General features: G+C 33.3%; 2 long non-coding RNA genes across 2 annotated transcripts in view; one reads left to right on the forward strand and one right to left on the reverse strand.

Moving 5' to 3' along the window:
• LOC129143769 (uncharacterized) overlaps positions 1-18,226 on the forward strand; it is a 150,770-nt gene extending 132,544 nt beyond the window's left edge. The window contains exons 3-4 of the long non-coding RNA XR_008547613.1: positions 15,620-15,678; positions 16,455-18,226. This is a non-coding gene — a long non-coding RNA (uncharacterized LOC129143769). The remainder of the gene's footprint in view (positions 1-15,619; positions 15,679-16,454) is intronic.
• On the reverse strand, positions 4,252-19,763 carry LOC134809836 (uncharacterized). Its single transcript, XR_010156395.1, has 3 exons — positions 19,530-19,763; positions 16,447-16,568; positions 4,252-5,807 (listed from the first exon to the last, which is right to left on the reverse strand). It is a non-coding gene; the product is annotated as an uncharacterized LOC134809836 (long non-coding RNA).
• Between the last annotated feature and the right edge of the window lie 1,707 nt (positions 19,764-21,470).

The following is a 21,470-nucleotide window of genomic DNA, read 5'->3' on the forward strand; positions in this document are numbered from 1 at the left end:
TTTTAAAAATGCTTAAGGCTCAAAAACTCCATATATTCCTGAAATATTTTGCAATGTTATGCTACCTTCTTATAATGATCTTAATTTTAAAAATATCAAAAGAATCAGCATTGCCTACCCTCCCTGGTTAGACTTATTGGCAGTGGCATCAACTTTTCTTCTAATAAGCAAGTTGTTCTCATGATCCCATGTTTTGGCTACAATTACGTGAGTGAGCTTTTCTAAGTACTACAGCAGGCTAACTTTAACTCCTGGCCAATTTTATCAGAAACTCTGGAATAAGTCACAAACATCATCATCATCATTATTTACTTGAATGATTATAATATAGTTGTCAAGGTTGTAGAGCCAAATGACAAATATTCTGAAATAGTGAGACAAATTATTCTTAATCATAAATAGTAAAATATTGTCAGATGGATTTTTACATTTTGCTATTGTTAGTAACCAATAGGTTCCCCCTAATGTCAAGTGTCAGTATATAAAACACTCTTCAAATCAAATAAATTCTACATATCAAGTAGAGAAAAATTTTACATATCAAGTAGTGATTAAGAAACATTATAAAATAGCAGAAACTATAGATTTTCAACAGGTAGTTTTAATTCATGAGTGAGGAGATTCAGACTGATTGCTGGATGTTGCATATTTAATCATGACATCAGCATGGAAGGACATATTAACCCAAAACAAATTTTATTCAGTGCTTAAATAATACATACACACACACACACACACACACACACACACACACCCTCAAACTCTCTTCTATCTGAGGCTAAGGCTGTGTATATTGGAAAACCTCCTTTGTATCACAAGCTTAAGTGCATGTATAGAGACTGAAAAGAAAAAAATAAAAGGCAAACTAAGACCAAATAAGGACATAATAACAAAGCATGAAAACAAAACAAACAAAAAACTAGTCAATGTGACAGTGTTATTTTAGATAGAGTGATCAGGTAAGATATTTTTGAATAGTTGTAACCTAAATGATGAGCAGTAATCAGTCACTTCAAGCTCTGGGAGAAGTGCTGCCCCAGAAAAAATTTGGCGAAGTCTCTAGCACAAAAATTTGATGTTTTTAAACAATGGAAATAAAGTAAATGTGAGAGGAGAAGAGTAAGACATGGTAAGATCAAACAGTGAAGCAGCAGCCAGTAGAGAAATGGTTTCTCAAACAACTCTATTTTCATACGTATTCTACTTGTAAGGCAGAAAAAATAAATTTGTTACATACTAGAAAGTGACCTCAGACCTCTGTCTTTTAAATGTATATCAATGAGGGTTTTCTTAATCCAATGAAAGTTGTACCAGGAGATAATTATTTTTTCTAGTGTTAACTGTTTCCATATAATTCCATATACTTTTCATTATAAATCCATAAACTCATGATTATAAACTGCATTTGAAGACTGTATCTGGTTTTTTGTTTAGTTTACACACAGCTGAATTACATCTTACAAAAAGAATTAAGTACTTGGCAAAATTTAAAATTAGAAGATTCCATATAAATGTATATAGTTTTATTACTTAAATAAAAAGGGGACTATCTGGTGATATGATTAGGCTTTGTGTCCTCACCCAAATATCATCTTGAATTGTAATCCGCATAATCCGCACGTGTCAAGAGAGAGACGAGGTGGAGCTAATTGAATCATGGGGTGCAGTGTCGTCCATGCTGTTCTCGTGGTAGTGAGTGAGCTCTCACGAGATTTGGTGGTTTTATAAGGAGCTCTTTCCCCTTTGCTCAGCACTTCTCCTTCCTGCCACCTTATGAAGAAGGTGCCTTGCTTCTCCTTTGCATTCTGCAATGATTATAAGTTTCCTGAGGCCTCCCCAGCGATGCTAAACTGTGAATTAATTAAACCTCTTTCCTTTAGAAATTACCCAGTCTCAGGTAGTTCTTTATAGCAGCGTGAAAATGAACTAGTACATCTGGTGACACGGAATCCTTATTTCTTCATTTCTATAAAAATTAAACAAGAAACAGTTTTTGGAACTAAATAGCTGGAATCCCATTGAGCTGGCATTTCAATTTTCCAATTTACCACACTTTTTCATTATTCATGTATATGTATATCCTTCCTGGCTATTATTGGCACTGATTTTCAGATGCTTTTTTGAAAAATGCCATGAGAAAGACCAGATAACAATATCCCTGAAAAAATATTTAAACTGAAATCATATATATCAAAGAAGCAATCTCAAATAGGCAGATAGATTACTATCATATTTTGCTTAAGCAGTGTACTTTCTTTTCAAGAAGAAGGTTTTGTTCACAGAATTCTATTTTGCATTGTTCCATTTTTGCTTTAGTGCTATTGTAGGTAATATTGCTAGGTACTAATGAGCTTGTCACTATAACTGAATTCAATCAGTCTTTTTATCCCTTGTTCTAAGATTCTATTGTGAAAATCTAGTAAGTTGTGTGATGTCATAGGTGTAACACTTTGTGCAAGTAATAGCCAGGATTTTTCAACACAGGCCATCCATTTCATTAACTATATGGGACAGATAATATAAATAAGGAAGGAAGAATCTTTCTACCATTTTCTCTCTGAACTGGCGTACAACACACTAGACTATGTGTACAGAGTTTCTAGCAGCTAAAATGATTGTGTAACTACGTATTAAAATGATTATCTTTCTTGCTGGGAGTGAAATCATTTTTCTTCAGGATAACAGAGATATTTACTGTTGTAAACTTTACTCCGATATAAAACCTTAGGCCCACAGAATCAATTAATTTGCAAAAGAACAAATGTATTTAAAAAGTAGAGACAGGATTTGGATACAAGTGCTTTCTGCTATATCACCCTGTTTGCCAAAAGAGAGCCTCTCCCCTGAGATCTTATCACTCTTCAAATAGTGATTTCTGTTTCTGTCAGAACAGGCCACATTAAGGAGCTATATCAAACACATCTAAATTTCAGTGGCTTATGATGAATATTTGTTCTCATTTACTGTATATGTCTATAGTGATTTGGCTATGGTTTTATTATTTATTGTGTTTTTCTGAAGGACCCAAGTCAATGCAACAATCTCTCTTTAGAACATTTCTTCTGTTATCAAGGCAGAGCAGAAAGAAAACAATTCCACCATAAACTGGCTCTTCAGATTTATGTTCAGAAGTGATAAATGAATGTCACATGTCACTGGCCAAAGCAAGTCACTTGATGATGCCTGAGATGAATGATTGGTATGCATTATCATCTCACAGGGAGTGGTGCTGAATATTTTGGAAAACATATATTTTGCCAGACAACCATTAATTGAATTATAACCCCACAAATATTCACCTAAAGATTACATACATTAATGGAGAATAATTGAATCAATGGACATCACATAATGAAATCTGAGAAGACTTTTAGAGTTAGGTCAAAACTTCAGAGTGTAATCAGAACTTAAATATGTAAGTCTTACCAAGTTTGGGGAGAATTCTGACACTAGGAATCTTGATGACCCGGGCATAAAAAGAGAAGAAAAAAAAAACGCTTGAACATTAAAATGCCTAGAACTTTTAAAATAAGCTTTAAAAATGTTGAGTAAATAACAAAATAGTTTAATGATATAAAATGTATGGGTGCCTCAGGGAAAAATTGGAAAGCAATGTAGTGGGCATAGTGCAAAGTTCTTTGGATGCCAACATTTTAGAGAGAACACAAATAAAAAGCTGTTATTCATTAACAAAAGCATCAACACTATCAACATCTACTCTCAAGATGTGTGTTTTTAATATTTAAAAATGAAAACTTCTTAGTCCTGCAGTTTAGACACAAAGGAAAGTCATTGAACTCAAGTCTCTATGAATGTTCTCTTTTCCAAATGAGATTTTCTATTGCTAATCATTTTGAATGCCTGCCAGAACATTTGGACTCTCGATCGGCAGGACAACACAGATGTCTGTGTGCCATTTAACAGCTTTCAGGTGAAATAACTTACCAGGCAAAAAGTAGAATTGACATCCAGCATACTGATGAAAAATAATGGACTTTTTATTCATCAAGCAAATAACATTAGAAGCAAGCAGCTTAAAAAAAAATTTGCTTGAATATATTACCATGTATCATGTTAGAAAATTGTAAACTTCCTTTTGAGACAATTTAGCATTGTTTCTTTCCCTAATCAAAGATGAATTTTTCTAGATTTAGAATGCTTCATGGATTTTATGATGGATTTGCTATATTTTGTGCTTTAATCTTTTTCATGACACTTGGAAACCTTGTTTTCATTTTTTTCATTGTGTTTAATAAAACTTAACAGCAAGCAAAGAATCACATTTGAATATCACTGTTGATTGCATTAAAAAAGACAGCATATTCATTTCATCACTCTTTGCACATGTGTAGAGTTCCTCTGTACCAGGTGGGCATAATTAGGTTGGAATGTGGTTTGGCTGACAAATTATTTCCTATTGGCTGCATGATGTGTCTGCTGCATCCCCATGGAAAAGAAAATAAATGGCAATATTATTGAGAAGCTTTTGGAAAATATTTGATAGGCAACCATGGTTAGGTTTATGCAAATATAGCTTTAAAATTCCAACATTCTGAAGCCATATAATCAAGGAGAGCAAAGATTGTTTTAATGAGAAAACTTTCTAAAGTCAGCCAATAAAATTCCATTAAAATAAAAGGATTTGATAAATTTAATCTTGATAGTTGATTTACACAATTGATCTTTTTCATGGCAAGTTTGTATATCATTTACAAAGGAAAGCAGTTACATGTGACATAGTTGATATAAATATTCCATATTAACCCAGCAAATGACCCATTTATTTTATTTACAATGGAAGCAAGAATCATTTGTTTCAACAATTTCTCATGCTATCAAGAAGATGACAAGCCATTAAAAAATTTTATTCAAAAGAATATTAAAGAAAAGAAGCAATACAAAACAAGATATATACAAAAAAAAATAAAACTCAATGGAAATAAATTTTGGAACTACAAGTGAATTGTTGCTGTGCATACAACCAGAGAATAAAATGAAATGTAAGGTCTATTTCCAAATACTAGCATACACTTAAGCTTATTGAGATGTATTTAGGAAAAGAGTTTTTTCTGCCAGTTTGGTTCCTAGTGAGCTCTTAATAATAATTGTGACTTAAATTTAAGTGGAATGTTGGACTGACTGTAAAAGTTCCCTTGTTCAAAAATTTTGATGGGTTTTAGAAATGTAAAATATTATAATTCTATGAGTCATTATTAAAGTCAAATCAATATTTTCTTGGTTATATTTTTACTGAAAGTTTTGCATAATATTTTATGTAAGGTAACTTTATAAGCTATACTTATAGCAGGCTAAAAGAAATGAAAAGCAGTGCTAAAAATGTAAAGACATATTACTTAAGTGCCTAGATAAGGAATATTCCACATAGCTGTGTTTCAAAATATCTTAGTCATGAAATTAATAAATGTCTTTTTTGTTTCATAATATTACTTCTAATTTTTCAAAAGCATGGAGACTGTGGAAAGTGTGATTTTCTAGAAATGGTGAAAATTAATCTTAAATAGTTAATTATAATATATGATGGCAAGTTAGTGCACAAACTGGTTTCCAAACTTAAATCAAATATTTTTCTGGAGTTCTGTAAATTTCAATCCATTTTAGTCATAGATTTTACAATGGTAATAACTTTTATATCTCGCCTTACTTTCATACCTATTAAGGGATCTCTTATTTATAGCAAGATCAATGCAATTGATACTGGTCTTCATTTTGAATTCCTTCCAAATAAGGCCTGAAACCAGGGCTTGGGTGCAGGTAATTCTTTTGGTTGATGATGTCAGGAAGCAGAACTGAGAAATTAGACAAGAGAAACAGGGCTTAGGGAAAACCAATAAAGAATATATTGATGAGTGAGTTATTGCTAGAGGTAAATAGACCTGAATCCTGCTAAGAAACTTCTAAAAACAAACTTCAGTATCATCTCACATAAGGGCCCCATGACATTTACTTCCTTCTCACAATGCTATACTCCATCTGCCCACCAGTCTACTGCATTGAGGTGGACCAAGCTTCAGTGGGGACAAAATCTTCAGGCAGAGGAATCAAAAAAGGAGCTTACAGAGTTAGTTAGACATAGACAGCATCTGCTGGAATACACATTGAAGGGATTCGTAAGAATAGTTTAAAGCACTGTTGTTATAAAAGAAAATTTGGTATCATTGTCAGAAAAAAAGAAAAAGATAAGAAGAGTGGTTTTCTGCATCTCATGAAAACTATATACACACACATTTATATAATTAATACATTTTAAAATCTAACACCAAACATCTAATTTGTTTCAGAGACCTATAAAATTTACTTTCTCAATATTTCTTGAGTTATTTTCTCTCTCAGCCTTTGACAGCCGCTGAAATTTAGTTTTCTTCATTTTTCATTAGAAAAATTAGAATATCATGTTTACTGCTTGACATTTTCTCCTGCTACCAGTTTTACCTCTCATAACATCATTATGCATTATTCTCTCAAATATTTTTAAAACTATAACTATGAAGATGAAACTTTCCAGATTTAAAACTCTCTTTGGTTCTCCATTCTTCTGAAGATGGCATCACATACATAATTCTTTATTATGTGGCCCATACCTGCTTTTTTAACATATTTATTTTTTTACCACTATGTTTTCATATCTTATTTCAACAGCAAATGTTATTTACTGAATATTGACTTATTTTATATTCAGTTATCTATAAAATTAATATATTTATGCCTTTTCATATGAGATGACTTCTCATATAATATACATTTTTGTGGTAATTTTTTCTCTTTCTTCCTCTCCTTCCTTACCTCTCCTGTCTCTCTCTGTTTTTTAATTTTTGTGGGTAGATATTAGGTGTATATATTTATGGGGTATATGTAATGTTTTGATATAGACATGCAATGTGAAATAAGCACATCTTGAAGAATGGGTATTCGTCCCCTCAAGCATTTATCCATTGAGTTGCAAACAATCCAATTACAACTTTTAAGTTATTTTAAAATGCACAGTTAAGTTGTTATTGACTATAGTCACCCTGTTGTGCTATCAAATAGTTAGTCTTATTCATTCTTCTATTTTTTGTACCCATTAATCATCTCTACCACCCCTCCAGACCCCACTACCCTTCCCAGCCTCTAGTAATCATCCTTCTACCCTCTATGTCCATGAGTTCAATTGTTTCCATTATTAGATCACACAAATAAATGAGAACATGTAATGTTTGTCTTTCTGACTTATTTCACTTAACATAATGACCTCCAGTTCCATCCATGTTGTTGTAAATGACAGGATCACATTATTTTTTAAAGCTGAATAATATACCCTTGTGTATAAATACTACATTGTCTATATCCATTCATTGATGGACACTTAGGTTGCTTCCAAATCTTAGCTATTGTAAACAGTGCTGCAACAAACATAGGAGTGCAGAAATGTCTTTGATATAATGATTTCCTTTATTTTGGGTATATACCCAGCAGTGAGATTGCTGGATCATATGGTAACTGAATTTTTAGTTTTTTGAGGAACCTCCAAAGGGTTCACCATAGTCGTTGTACTAATTTACATTCCCACCAACAAGGTACTGGGGTTCCCTTTTCTCTACATCCTCATCAGCATTTGTTATTGCCTGTCTTTTGAATGTAAGCTATTTTAACTGGGGTGAGATCATATCTCATTGTAGTTTTGATTTTCATTTCTCTTATGATCAGCAATGCTGAGCACCTTTTTATATGCCTGTTTACCATTTGTATGTCTTCTTTTGAGAAATGTCTAATCAATTCTTGTGCCCATTTCTTTGATTATTAGATCTTTACCCATAAAGTTGTTTGAGCCTTATATAATCTGGTTATTTATTAATCACTTGTCAGATGAGTAGTTTGGAAATATTTTCTCCCATTCTGTGGGTTGTCTTCACTTTGTTGATTGTATCCTTTACTGTGCGAAAGCTTTTTAGCTTGATGTGATCCCATTTGTCCATGTTTGCTTTGCTCACTTGTACTTGTGCTGTATTGCTCTAGAAATCTTTGCCCAGACCAGTATCTTGCAGAGCTTCTCCAATGTTTTCCTGCAGTACTTTCATAGTTTGAAAGCTTAGACTTAAGTCTTTAATCCATTTTGATTTAATTTTTGTATATGATGAGAGATAGGGTTCAGTTTAATTCTTCCACATATGGATATCCATTTTTCCCAGCACCATTTGAGGAAGAGACTCTCTTTTCTCCAGTGTATGTTCTTGGCAATTTTTGTCAAAAATGAGTTCACTGTAGGTATGTGGATTTGTTTCTGCATTTTCTATTGTGTTATATTGATTTATGTGTCTGTGTTTATGCCAGTAGCATGCTGTTTTTGTTACTATAGTTCTGTAGTATAATTTGAAGTCAGGTAATGTGATTCCTTATTTTGTTCTTTTTAGTTAGGATAGCTTTGGCTATCATGGGTCTTTTGTGGTTGCATATACATTTGGGATTTTTTTTTCTACTTCTGTCAAAAATATCATTGGTATTTTGATAGGGATTGCATTGAATCTGTAGATTGCTTTCAGTAGTTTGGACAGTTTAACAATACTGATTCTTCCAATCAATGGACATGGAAGATTTTTTGTTGTCCTCTTCAATATTTTTCATCAGTGTTTTATAGTTTTTATTGTAGAAATCTTTCATTTGTTTGGTTAATTTTTAGATATATAATATTATATATGGTTATTATAAAGGGGATTTTTTAATTTCTTTTTCACAATGTTCACTGTTAGAATATAGAAATGCTTCTGGTTTTTGTATGTTGATTTTGTATTCTGCAACTTTACTGAATTTATCAGTTCTCAGTTTTCTTGTGAAGTCTTCAGTTTTTCCAAATTAAGATGATAATATCTGCAAACAAGGAAAATCTGACTTATTCCTTTCCAATTAGGATAGACTTTATATCTTTCGCTTGTCTGATTGCTCTAGGTAGGACTTCAGTACTATGTTGAATAACAGTGGTGACAGTGGGCATCCTTGTTGTGTTCCAGATCTTAGAGGAAAAACTTTCAGTTTTTCCCTATTCACTATGAAACTAGCTGTGGGTCTGCCATATATGGCTTTTATTATGTTGAGGTATGTTCCTTCTATGCCAATTTTCTGAGGGCTTTTATCATGAAGGGATGTTAAATTTTATCAACTGCTTTTTTGACATCAGTTGAAATGATCATATGATTTTTATCCTTCATTCTGTTGATATATCACATTAATTGGATTTGCATATCTCAAACCATCCTTGTATCCCAGGGATAAATTCCACTTTGTCATGACGAATTATCTTTCCAATGTATTGTTGAATTTGGTTTGCTAGTATTTTCTTGAGGATTTTGGCATCAATATTCATCAGAGTTACTGGCCTGCAGTTTTATTTATTTATTTACTTTTTGGATGTGTCTTTGTCTGGTTTTAGTATCAGGATAGTAGTGGCCGTGTAGAGTGAGTTTGGAAATATTCCCTCCTCTTTTATTTTTAAGAATAGTTTGAGTTGTATTGGTATTAATTCTTCTTCAAAAGTTTGGTAGAATTCAGTAGTAAAGCCATCAGGTCCCAGGCTCTTCTATACTGGCAGACTTTTTATTACAGCTTCAATCCTCTTATGTGTTATTGTTCTGTTCAGATTTTGGATTTCTACCTGGTTCAATGTTGATAGGTGGTCTGTATCTAGGAATTTGTCTATTCTTCCAGATTTTCCAATTTATTGGTATACAGTTGCTCATAGTAGTCACTAATGATATTTTGAATTTCTGCAGTTCAGTTGTAAAGTGTCATTTTTTTCATTTCTGATTTTATTTATTTGGATTTTCTCTTTTTTTCTAAGTTAGTATGGCTAAAGATTTGTCAATTTTGTTTAAAAACAAAACAACTTTTTCTTTCACTGATCTTTTGTATTGTTTTAATTTCAGTTTGTTTATTTCTGCTCCAATCTTTATTATTTCTTTTATTCTACTAAGTTTGGGCTTGGTTTACTCTTGCTTTTCTAGAACTTTAAGATGCATTATTAGATTGTTTTTTAAAGCTTTTTCTCTTTTTTGATGTAGGCACTTATAGATATAAACTTTCCTCTCAGTGTTGCTTTTGCTGTATACCATACATTTTGGTATATTGTGTTTCCATTTTCATTTGTTTCAAGAAAATTTTCAATTTCCTTCTTAATGTCTTCATTGACCCAATGGTCATTCAGGAGCATATTGTTTAATTTTCATGTATTAGTTAGTATAGTTTCCAAAATTCCTCTTGCTATTTTTTCTAGTTTTATTTCATTGTGTTCATAGAAGAGGTTTAAAACTATTTTAGTTTTTTTTTTTATATGTTTTAAGACTTGTTTTGTGACTCAACATATGGTCTATCCTTGAGAATAATCTATGTGCTGAGGAAAAGAATGTGTATTCTGCAGCTCTTGGATGATATGTTCTGTAAATATCTGTTAGGTCCACGTAGTCTATAGTGCAGATTAAGTCCAATGTTTATTGATTTTCTGTCTGGAAGATCTGTCCAATGATGAAAGTGGGGTGTTGAGGTCTACAGCTACTATTGTATTGAGTCCTGTCTCTCTCCTGAGCTCTAATAATATTTCCTTATTATTGTTTGGGTGCTCCAGTGATGGTTGCACATATATCTAAAATTGTTGTATTATTTTGTAAATTTACCCCCTTTATCATTATTTAGTAACCTTCTTTGTCTCTTCTTATGGAAAATCCCATCTTCAGATGTGAGGCATGTGGGACCCAGCATGAACTCCCTCTCTGAAACATTTCCATCATGTATACCCCAGGCAGTTCACTATCCTAGTTTCAGGGCCCACAAGTCTTAGGGGGTGTCTCTCTCTCATGACTAGAATTGCAGGAGTCTGCAGTGGGAATGTGGACTACCAGGCTCTCTCACATACCTTTTCTCTTTGCTAGGGAGCTTTGGGGCTAGCTACCTCACTTTCCCTCTTTAATGCCTGAGGTCTTTTCTGTCACTTCTCTGCTGAATTCTAGTGTTCCTTCCTGAAACTCTATTTGAAGTATAATTATCAACTCACTATTTTTGTTTTTTCTTTGTGGAGCAGATGAATGCCAGATGCCTCTAGTGAGCCACCTTGAATCACTATTCTGAATACATCTTGAGTAAAAAGAGAAAATTGCTCATGTTTCCATGGTATGAGCCTTGTTTGTTCATTGTATCAGATACAAATATATAATTTTCATACAGTATAAAAAACCTTTATATATTATTATGATCTGTAAAATAATTAATTTCATCAGATTACTGATATTATTTGATCTTATTTCTTTGTCTTCAGTTATCTGCCACTATTTTCATATTATATAACATTTAAAAGTGTGACTTGATAATTCAGGTTTCATGAGTTTGAATCCTGCCTTCTTGGTTTATTAGATATGTGATTATTAGAAATTTATAAACTTTATCAACATTAATATTATTATATCTAAAATGAAAATCAAAATAATACAAATTCTATTATGAGTTTTTGGGATAATTATTTGACCCAGAAAGTGATATGACTAGCATAATAAACAACTAATGTTACTATTATTGTTTATATTCCATATGTATTATAATCTGAAGGTCCTGCTCTTTGTTAATGCTTTTTTTTGAGCTCCTACCAAAAACAAAATTCAATCATCTCCCCAAAAATAAATTATTGAGCAATTTGCAATGTCATAAAGACATCGGTGGTCTTATATCCAAAACTTGTGGCAGCAATTGAATACATTGAGTGGCAATTTTGTAGACAACTTAAAAAGGTTCAACAATATAAATGAACACAGTATTTCCCTGCTGACCCAAATTGTATTAGTACTCTATCCTTGTTGATAATCTCCTTAAGGATGTGTCTGATATTCAATGCTCCTAAATGGAATACCTTAAAGTAAAAATACAAGTGTAAAACCTCTATACTAAGATAGACAGTTGAAGATATTATAATGGGATTCTCCAGTCAACAATTTTGACAACCCTGAGGCTGGACCTTACTCTTAGGTTTACCTCCCAGAGATTATCAATGCAGGCTTGACCAGAGAGAACACATCCAAAGGCAGATTTAAACATGTATACTTCTTAAACTTCACTATTTTCTCTACTGTGCAGAATTTAATAAGGTTATACAGCTTTGTCTCTGAATCTGAGCAGTGTAAGAGGGAAACAATCAATGGGGTCTAGGGAATATATACAGTTGGCCCTCTGTATTTGTGGGTCCCACATCCGCAGATTCAACCAACAACAGATGAGAAATATTTACAAATAAAAATAATTTTAAAATACAACAACAAAAAAACAAATTTTAAAAGAAAGTGTAACAACAAGTTCAATAGCATTTACATTGTATTAGGAATTCTAAGTAATCTAGAAATGATTTGAAGTACAGTTGGCCCCCTATATCTGTATTCTGTATCCATGTATTCAACCAACTACAGATTGAAAATATTGAGGGAAAACAATAAAACTAACAATAAAACAATAAAAATAATACAGATAAAAATACAGTATAACCACTATTTAAATAACATTTGCACTGTATTAAGTAATATAAGTAATCTAGAGATGATTTAAAGCATACTGGAGAGTGTGTGTTTGTTATATGTAAGTACTACTCCATTTTATAAAAGGTACTTGAGCATCCCTGAGTATCCTTGTGTGGGGGAAAGCCTGAAACCAATTTCCCATGGTTTTTGAAAGATGACAGTATTTTTAGATCTGCCGTTGTATGTGTTGTAATTGGGTCTTTTGTGCTTTTTAGCCTTACAGCTTCTGTTTTTAAGCCTAAATGTACATATAGTGATTAAAATAATTAATGCTATATAAGTTAGAGAGTTTAAAAATCTAAATATTTTATTTGTTTTTTAATCTGCAACATAAACCTCACCTGAGTTATTCAGAAACATAAATGAATACATTTGACAACATCTCTTCTAATCGTATCTCTTCAATACTTCAAATATTTCATCACAAATGTTTTTTATTCTATACAATTTGTCATATGCTAATTTTCTAAAACTATTAAGAATGCTGGCCGGGCGCGGTGGCTCACGCCTGTAATCCCAGCACTTTGGGAGGCCGAGGCGGGCGGATCACGAGGTCAGGAGATCGAGACCATCCTGGCTAACACGGTGAAACCCCGTCTCTACTAAAAATACAAAAAAATTAGCCGGGCGTGGTAGCGGGCGCCTGTAGTCCCAGCTACTCGGGAGGCTGAGGCAGGAGAATGGCGTGAACCCGGGAGGCGGAGCTTGCAGTGAGCCGAGATCGCGCCACTGCACTCCAGCCTGGGCGACAGAGCGAGACTCCGTCTCAAAAAAAAAAAAAAGAATGCTATCATAACTATAAACAAAATGAATAAAATTATTGAAACGAGTAATTTTTTATGAATAATTAGAAAAAAACTTTGAAATAAATACTGTCGATATGTTATGGAAAGCAAAAATCTATTTTAAAGACACAACACAGTCTCAGAAATTCTTTATTCTCTACACATTCATGTGCTGCAGGAAACATTCTCTTTATACTTTCTGTTCTATGAGAGGATCAGTAAGGCTCAAAGGTCATTGCCCTTGATTCCATAATTTATTTTTCATATTATCAGAAGTCAAAGATACATTAAAAAAGTGTTTTCCTTACTTAATTGAGTGGTGCAAAACAGATTTATTTCACATTGGTAATTTTAATGTACCACTCTTAGAGAGTCACATTTTTCATATAGAGATACTTTAATGCAAATATTTTAAGTATAAGAGTAGCAAGTTTTATTTTAAAAAATATACTATCTCTATATGCAGATATTTCCAAAGTCTGATAACAAGTGGTACATATCAAGAGAAATTTCAACAAAATATATAAAATTATGCTAATAACCAGTAGAAGTTTATATTATGACATCAGTGAGCATAATACTTTTATACTGAGGGAGATAGTTAAAATTAACACATAAAAAGTATCATTTTCTGAATGTCAAAAAACAATTGCAATCAAATAAATATTATACAAAACAATTTTATAAAAATGTAACATGTAACCTTGCTTAAAAGTATAGCATTTACCTAATTAACCTAGTCTAAAAATACAGTATTTCTTACAAATAAATACATTTTCTTTATAAGTTTCCTTATGTGTGTCTTTATGTTGTTTTCTTGATAAGGTGCAATGGCTAAAAACATTAACTACATTATAAGTATTTTAAAAAGGCATTTTAATAGAAAACACTATTTTCAGTTTAGGAATATTCATGACATATAATCATTTTATATTTTTAAATGCTACATATTTTATCTTTACAGGAATTTTTATATTATCTTCTTTATTAATACATAATGTTTGTGTATATTTATGAGGTACATACGGTATTTTGTTACATACGTAGAGTGTGTAATGATCAACTCAGGATATCTAGGATATCTGTCGCCTTGAACATTTAGCATTTCTACATACTGAGAACATTTCAGGTGCTCTCCTAGCTATTTTGAAATATACAATACCTTGTTGTTAACTATAGTCACCCTACTGTGTTATTGAACATTAGAACTTAATTCTTTTATCTAACTCTGTTTGTACCCATTACATCAATCTTTCTTCATTCACCTCCACTAACACACACATACCCACACCCTTCCCAGACCCTAGTAACTATCATTCTACTCTCTACTCCAGTGATATCCAATCTTTTGGCACCCCTGGGCCACAATGGAAGAAAAAGAATTGTCTTGGGCCAAACATAAAATGCACTACTGATAGCAGATGAGCTAAGAAAAAAAAATCACAAGAAACCTTATAACGTTTTAAGAAAGTTTACAAATTTGTCTAGGGCCGCATTCAAAGCCATCCTGGGCTGCCTGAAGCCTGCGGGCCCCATGCAGCCTTCGGGACCCAGGTTAGAGAAGCTTGCTCTGCTCCAGGTATCAACATTGTTTAGCTTCCACATCTGAATAAGAACATGCAATATTTGCCTTTGTGTGCCTGGGTTATTTCACTTAACATAACAACCTCTAGTTTCATGCATGTTGCTGCAAATGACATGTTTTCATTATTTCTATATCCAAATAGTATTCAATTGTATATACATATATCATATTTCTTTATCATTTTGTCCATTGATAACTATTTCAAATAGTATTTAATTGTATATACATATACCATATTTCCTTTATCATTTTGTCCATTGGTAACTACATCAATTCCACTAACCCTTTGCTATAATTTTGATGACTGCATAAGTTAAACATTAAAGAACTGGAGGAATGTGCGCGGGAGTACAAGGGCTGCAATGCAAAAACAAACCCATTAAGACCCCACCTGGGTTTTCTCAGACCTTAAAGTCTGACCAAATAATACAAGCTTTCTTAGACATGCACTTCGTACCAGGGCCCACTTAAAATTAAGAAACTTTCTAAGACTCTAGAGAAAGCTTTCCAGACCCCAGATCCCAGTTAAAGATTAAATATATAGATTGAATGAAACACTCCTGCTTGTAGGTGCACTCCCACTTGTAGACTTCATGTCTAAAATGTATACAAGCACTAGAACAAAAACTTGTAAATTTTAATTGGTCTGATGAGTTACTCCAACCTTCTAGCTGTAATCAGTTGCTGAAATAAACTCCCTTCTTTTCCAGTCTGTCTGAATCATGTTATTGGACCATGAGAGCAAGCAGCTGGATCTCATTCTGTCCAGGTACAAATATACTAAATTAACATAAGTAGCATATCATATGTGTCATATGTGTGCTGAACATGTTATATTTAATAACTAAAAAACCTTAAAACCTTACTTTTTTGGTACTTTTAAATACCAAGAATTAATTAATTAATTAATTAATTTAGCTTGTGTCCATTTCCTCTTACAGGTATATAGGAAACTTTTCTCTTTACTCTCTGAATCTTTATAAAATTGCAAGTCTTGGTGAACAGTAATTGTCTTCTTGGATAATATTTATGCAAAGAGTGTTTGGAGACATCTATATTCTGGATAAAACTAATTATTTAATACAGTACTTTTTTTAAAGGACATGCTATTTTAACTTCACTTCAGCAAAGTTTATCTGTAGGCACTTATATATGCACTTAAAACAAAATTTAAATAAATGAGCATGATTTTTTTCCTTACTTTAAGTGGACTGGCATCTTTCCCATATGTTTTGCATGTAACAACATTCCCAAAAAGTTAAGTGCATCTAGGATACACCTTATTTAATAACCTTAGCACCAGCTGCTCATATTCACTGCCAGAAATCATGCTTTTTTGTACACAGCCTAAAGGCAAAATAAAATAAAAAGTGATTTAGAAGCTGCTACTAGGCTGAAAGGTAAATCAGTGTTCCACATAATTCAAAATTTACTTTTTATAAAAAAGCAAATAAAAGCACAAAAGTAATTTTAGCTGAATATTTAAAAAGTAATTCTATATGGTATGACACTTACTACAACAGAAACGTTTGCTTACTTTCATAGGACTCCTGGAAACAGCAGCTCTAACAAAATTGTCTTCAATAAATAAGTTTTTTTGCATCACATTTGTGTATGTCCTGAATGTTCTGAGCCCTTCAGATTTGACTCATATTCGTGCTAAAATAAAAAATGCAAATGAAAATTGTATAGCTAATTACGAGAAAAATAAAGCATCATAAGAAAACCGGTAAACTATATTTTTAACAAACAAAAATGTAGAACATACTTACCTATACTTTTAGTTTAAGGGGAAATATTCTTTCATTATATAGGTTTATGAAATACAATATTAAGAATGGTAAAGATTATTATTTTACTGACTTTAACTACAAAAATGCCTTTGAGAAAATGTTTTCTTCCCTGGATCTTGACCTAATTGGATAATTTTATGTGAGCTAATATTTCCGGTCTGATAAGACTTTCAAGGGAGCCAATTATGTGCTTTTATCCCATCAATATTGCAGTATTACAGGTTTTTCTGTGGCCTTTTGTACCATTTTTTTTTGTTGTTGTAAATATTAAGTTTTGCTCTTTGGGAGAAAACATTTCTTCCTTGACTGTTATTGCTGCTGATAGCTAGAAAGGATTACCAGTAGAACCCCTTCTTTAAAGAAAAAGAAAAAGATTGGGCTATAAATGATTGTTTTTTATTTCAAAATCCATCAAACTGAGTTTAACTAACACTAGAGCATTGCAGGTAGCTTACTACAGAAATAGTTTTTTTTAATTTCTTATCACAAATAAAAACGTCTGCAAATCATTACTATAAGTGTTAAATAGAGATGCTAGTTGATAAGGAAACCACTACTAAGCTTGCTCTGGTTTGTATGGTAGTGTGTCTGATGAAAACAGAACAAATAACTATCTGAGAAAATTCTATCTTCAGGATAATCCTTGAGAATACTCAAAGTACCAGCAAAATTGTAAGACTACTGTCCAAAATAAGGTTCAGAATGAGCTTTCTGTGCTCACATTTCATTCTCAATGGGACCTGGCTTCCTGGGGTTGAAATGCAGATCTGGCTTCTATTAAGGATGAGATATACAAAATCTTTGCATTCATTCAGATTTTTTGCAAATAAAATAATTGGAATTTTGACTAGGCAAAAATAAGAAGTCTCCATGTTTAGGTTATTGGGCATTGTTTCAAAATCTTAAAAAAAAAAATTAAACTTTTTTTTCTCCCATCGAAGGTTTTGGGTTGAGACTTTCATATGCACTTTAAAAATGTTATTTAATAGAGTTGATTTTTTAAAGATGTAAAAAGAAACAATTTTAAGACAAAAAGTGTTTTTTTAATATAAGATTGTAACTACTAGTTTTTGAAGAAAAAAATTATAGCAACAGTTGCAAATTAATTTTTTTTATGTAGGAACTTGAACAATGTTTAGAGAAATACAGCAACAAATCTCACATAATTGTTAAGCGTTTCATGAAAGAATCTTGGCCTGACAAATAAATGCATAAAAAAGTGATCTTACATTGCAACTGTTTGAATTGTTTTGAAATTGTCACTATATTAGATTTACCGTCTATCATGACTTATGGTGCCTTTCAAAAGAAACCAAAGGATATAATATTGACTAACAGAAATCCAAAGTGGAGGTTGTTTTTATACTGTTAAATACAAGGGTTAAAGTGTCCTGGAGACTTTTACGTACCTAGATTTAACATTTTCATATTCTTGGTAATTATCTAGTAAGATTATAGTTGATTTTTTAATATTCTTCAAAATATTCATGTACTTTTTTGTTAAATAAATTTGACTTCTTTCTCTATGAATCTCCTTCTTTGGAATATGCACTGCCCAATCCCTGAGGGGAGAGTGACTTCATTCATTTACCAAATCCCTCTGAATTCAGCTTTTGCTCAAGAGCACACAAATGGAGCAATCCATATGCTTTGGGTTGAAATAAAACTGCTAACCTGGAGCATCTTATTAAAGGCTTCTAGGAATATAGAAAATGTATAACATAAAACAATGTTGATTTCCTTGGTTAGAGACTAATCTTGTTTTTTATTTATTTATTTTTTGTACAGCCTAATGTTAAAAGAGTATGGAATTAGGCTGTCTGGGTACTATCTAAAAGAGACTAATGATTCTATAGTTATGAGAAGTAAATTAACTGTCCTCAATCTCAGTTTCAGTACTTGAAAATGTAAATACTAATCATATATATCTTAAAAGTTTCTATGAAAAATAAGTAAAATATTCAAAACATAGGAATATACACAATGCCTGGAACATTTTATCATTAATGTCATTATCACCACTCTCCTTACTATTATTACATTTTCTTCATACCAGTCATAACTTAAGAGTTTATAATATAGAATTGCCTTTATTAGGATGACTTCATTCAAAATTATATTATTTATATTTCAGTAAAAAATAACTCCATGATAGTGTTTGAAAACATACTCCTGTGTCTGAGATAATTAGGGCCAATAAATACTGGATTACACTAGTCTGATCTCTTGCCTTCAATCAAAAAACATAGGATGGCAGTGAAAATCCCCAAAATTGGTTAAAAATTGGCATGTCAACTACCTAACACTGATGGAAGTTTGTTAAATAGTTTGTATTTTAAAGGAATACATTATTATACGTTATTTCTGGGTTGTTTGGAATATCTGGTAATAGATAAAGACTCCCACCTTGAAAAACTAAAAATGCCAGATGGCATTTAGAAATCACCTGTCCGAAAGCAGCAAAGAGTTTCTTAACAAGATCTAGAGGAGGAACATTATGGAGAAGGAAGAAACGCTCAGAAGGAAGATTGCCTTTTGAAGTGACTTTTAATCCCAGGCATTTTTGCCAATTCTGAGCATGGGCAAGTAACAGATTCCTCTGCAGAGCCCAGAACATGGAAGAGGGCTGCTGTGGAGGGAGAGGGACATGTATAGAGCTTTCATGGAGATTTGAATAGCTCAAGTTCATGATTAATTTCCCCTCCAAATGTTCGACATATACTGGAGCTACTTGGGTAGCAGAAAAAAACTGTAGAGAAAGCTTCTGAAAAACAGAACAAAGATTCTGTGGAATAATATGAAATAACAATGAAAAGTGGATACTCACCAGATGGAAGGGCCCTTACCGAATACACAAGAATGTCTGTGAAAAACTCGAGAGATCCAGGGAGAACTGGAAGTAGAATTGTTATAGAAAAAAAAAAAAAACAACAAAAACCAGGTCATGTCACGTGACCAGGAAAGATAAAGCTCACAGACACACAGAAGGGTGAGGAGTGGAAATTGACAACTCAGCAAAATGAGATGAAGTCCTGCTAACAAGCTCTCTGCCTCACCGATTGAACCTCAGGTTACCACACTGGAACAGGAGAGGCCAGGCTCCTCCCCACTGCAAATGACAGGAACTTCCCCAGTGAACTTCCCCAGGCCCCATCCCGTCCTCCCAGTGCATAGGTCGACATTATTCAGAAACAATCAGTTGGGAAAGGGTGAGTTTCATTTGGGACGCCAGTTCGGTTTTTCAGCCTTCAGGCTAAGGCTTGAAGGCAGGGTTTTGCCAGGGGACGGTTGGCTGCCTCCCGTCTCTATCATGGTGTGGCTTAACATTGAAACCGCCACTGCAAAAGTATAACTGAGATGATTACTACAGTGAAAGAGATCTGACCGAACTGACTCCATCTTTCTTCTAACCTCCAAGCTGTCTAGTTCATTCCTGGGCATAGGCCAAACTAACTTTGGGAGGAACTTAGTTTATAGTCTACTGTTTGAAACAAAGACAATAACAGCCCTTTCCCAAAACAAACCCCCTTCTTTCCTGGGGACTAGGCTGCCTTTGTAGGACTAACAAATTAGCTACAAGATTAGAAATTATGGTTTAGGGGCCATGCAGCTTCCGAATGCAAGAGTCTGAGCCTCCCCAAATTGCTGTTGGGAATAACATCACTGTTGTAAAGCCTAAGATTAGTGCTTTAGACATTTTGCAGACCATGCATTCTGATGCACCAGCGGACACCACCCAGATTGGAAATCTGGCTCGATCGGTTCTGTGATCTCACTCCCAAACAGAAGTCAGCAAGAAAAACCTCACTTCAACTCCACTATGATTATATCTCCACTCGACCAATCAGCACTCTCCACTTCCCCAGCCCCTCCCTGCCAAATTATCCTTAAAAACTCTGATCAACAAATGCTCAGGGAGACTGATTTGAGTAATAACAAAACTCTGATCTCCCACACAGCCCCACTCCGGGTGAATTACACTTTATTGCAATCCCCCTGTCCTGATAAATCAGCTCTGTCTAGGCAGAGGGCAAAGTGAAACCACTGGGCAGTTACAATGGGGCAATTATCTAGCTTGTTCTTCCAGCTGAGCTTGCCTGATAGGATGACCGTGATCAGCTATTACTGCGTCAGGTATAAAGCAGGATGAGTTCAGTGGAGCACTACATTTTTTAAAATATGTGATGCTGGGTGCGGTAGCTCACGCCTGTAATCCCAGCACTTTGGGAGGCTAAGGTGGGTGGATCACCTGAGGTCAGGAGTTCAAGACCAGGCTGGCCAACATAGTGAAACCACATCTCTACTAAAAAATACAAAAATTTGTCAGGTGTGGTGGTGGGTAACTGTAATCCCAGCTACTAGGGGGGCTGAGGCAGGAGAATCGCTTGAACCTGGGAGGTGGAGGTTGCAGTGACCCAAGATCATGCCATTGCACTCCAGCCTGGGCAACAGAGCAAGACTCTGTCAAAAAATAATAATAATAATAAAAAGAAAAAGAAAAAATATCTGATGGTTGGCAGAAGATACAAAATTTATATAGATCATATCTCTAATAATTAAGAAAAAAGTAGACCCACAGGTGATCCAAATATTGGAGTTATCTGAAAAAAAATAAATCTCTTAATATTAAGTTTAAGGAAATGGAAACAAAAATAGGAAAATAGAGTAAAAAATGAAGAATTTTAATGGAAGATTGGAACTTTAAAAAACCATTCAAATAGCATTACTGAGACTAAATGATTGTATAAAAACATAGTATATAAACTGT

Source organism: Pan troglodytes, chromosome 3, assembly GCF_028858775.2.
Source record: "Pan troglodytes isolate AG18354 chromosome 3, NHGRI_mPanTro3-v2.0_pri, whole genome shotgun sequence".
Lineage (NCBI taxonomy): Eukaryota > Metazoa > Chordata > Mammalia > Primates > Hominidae > Pan > Pan troglodytes.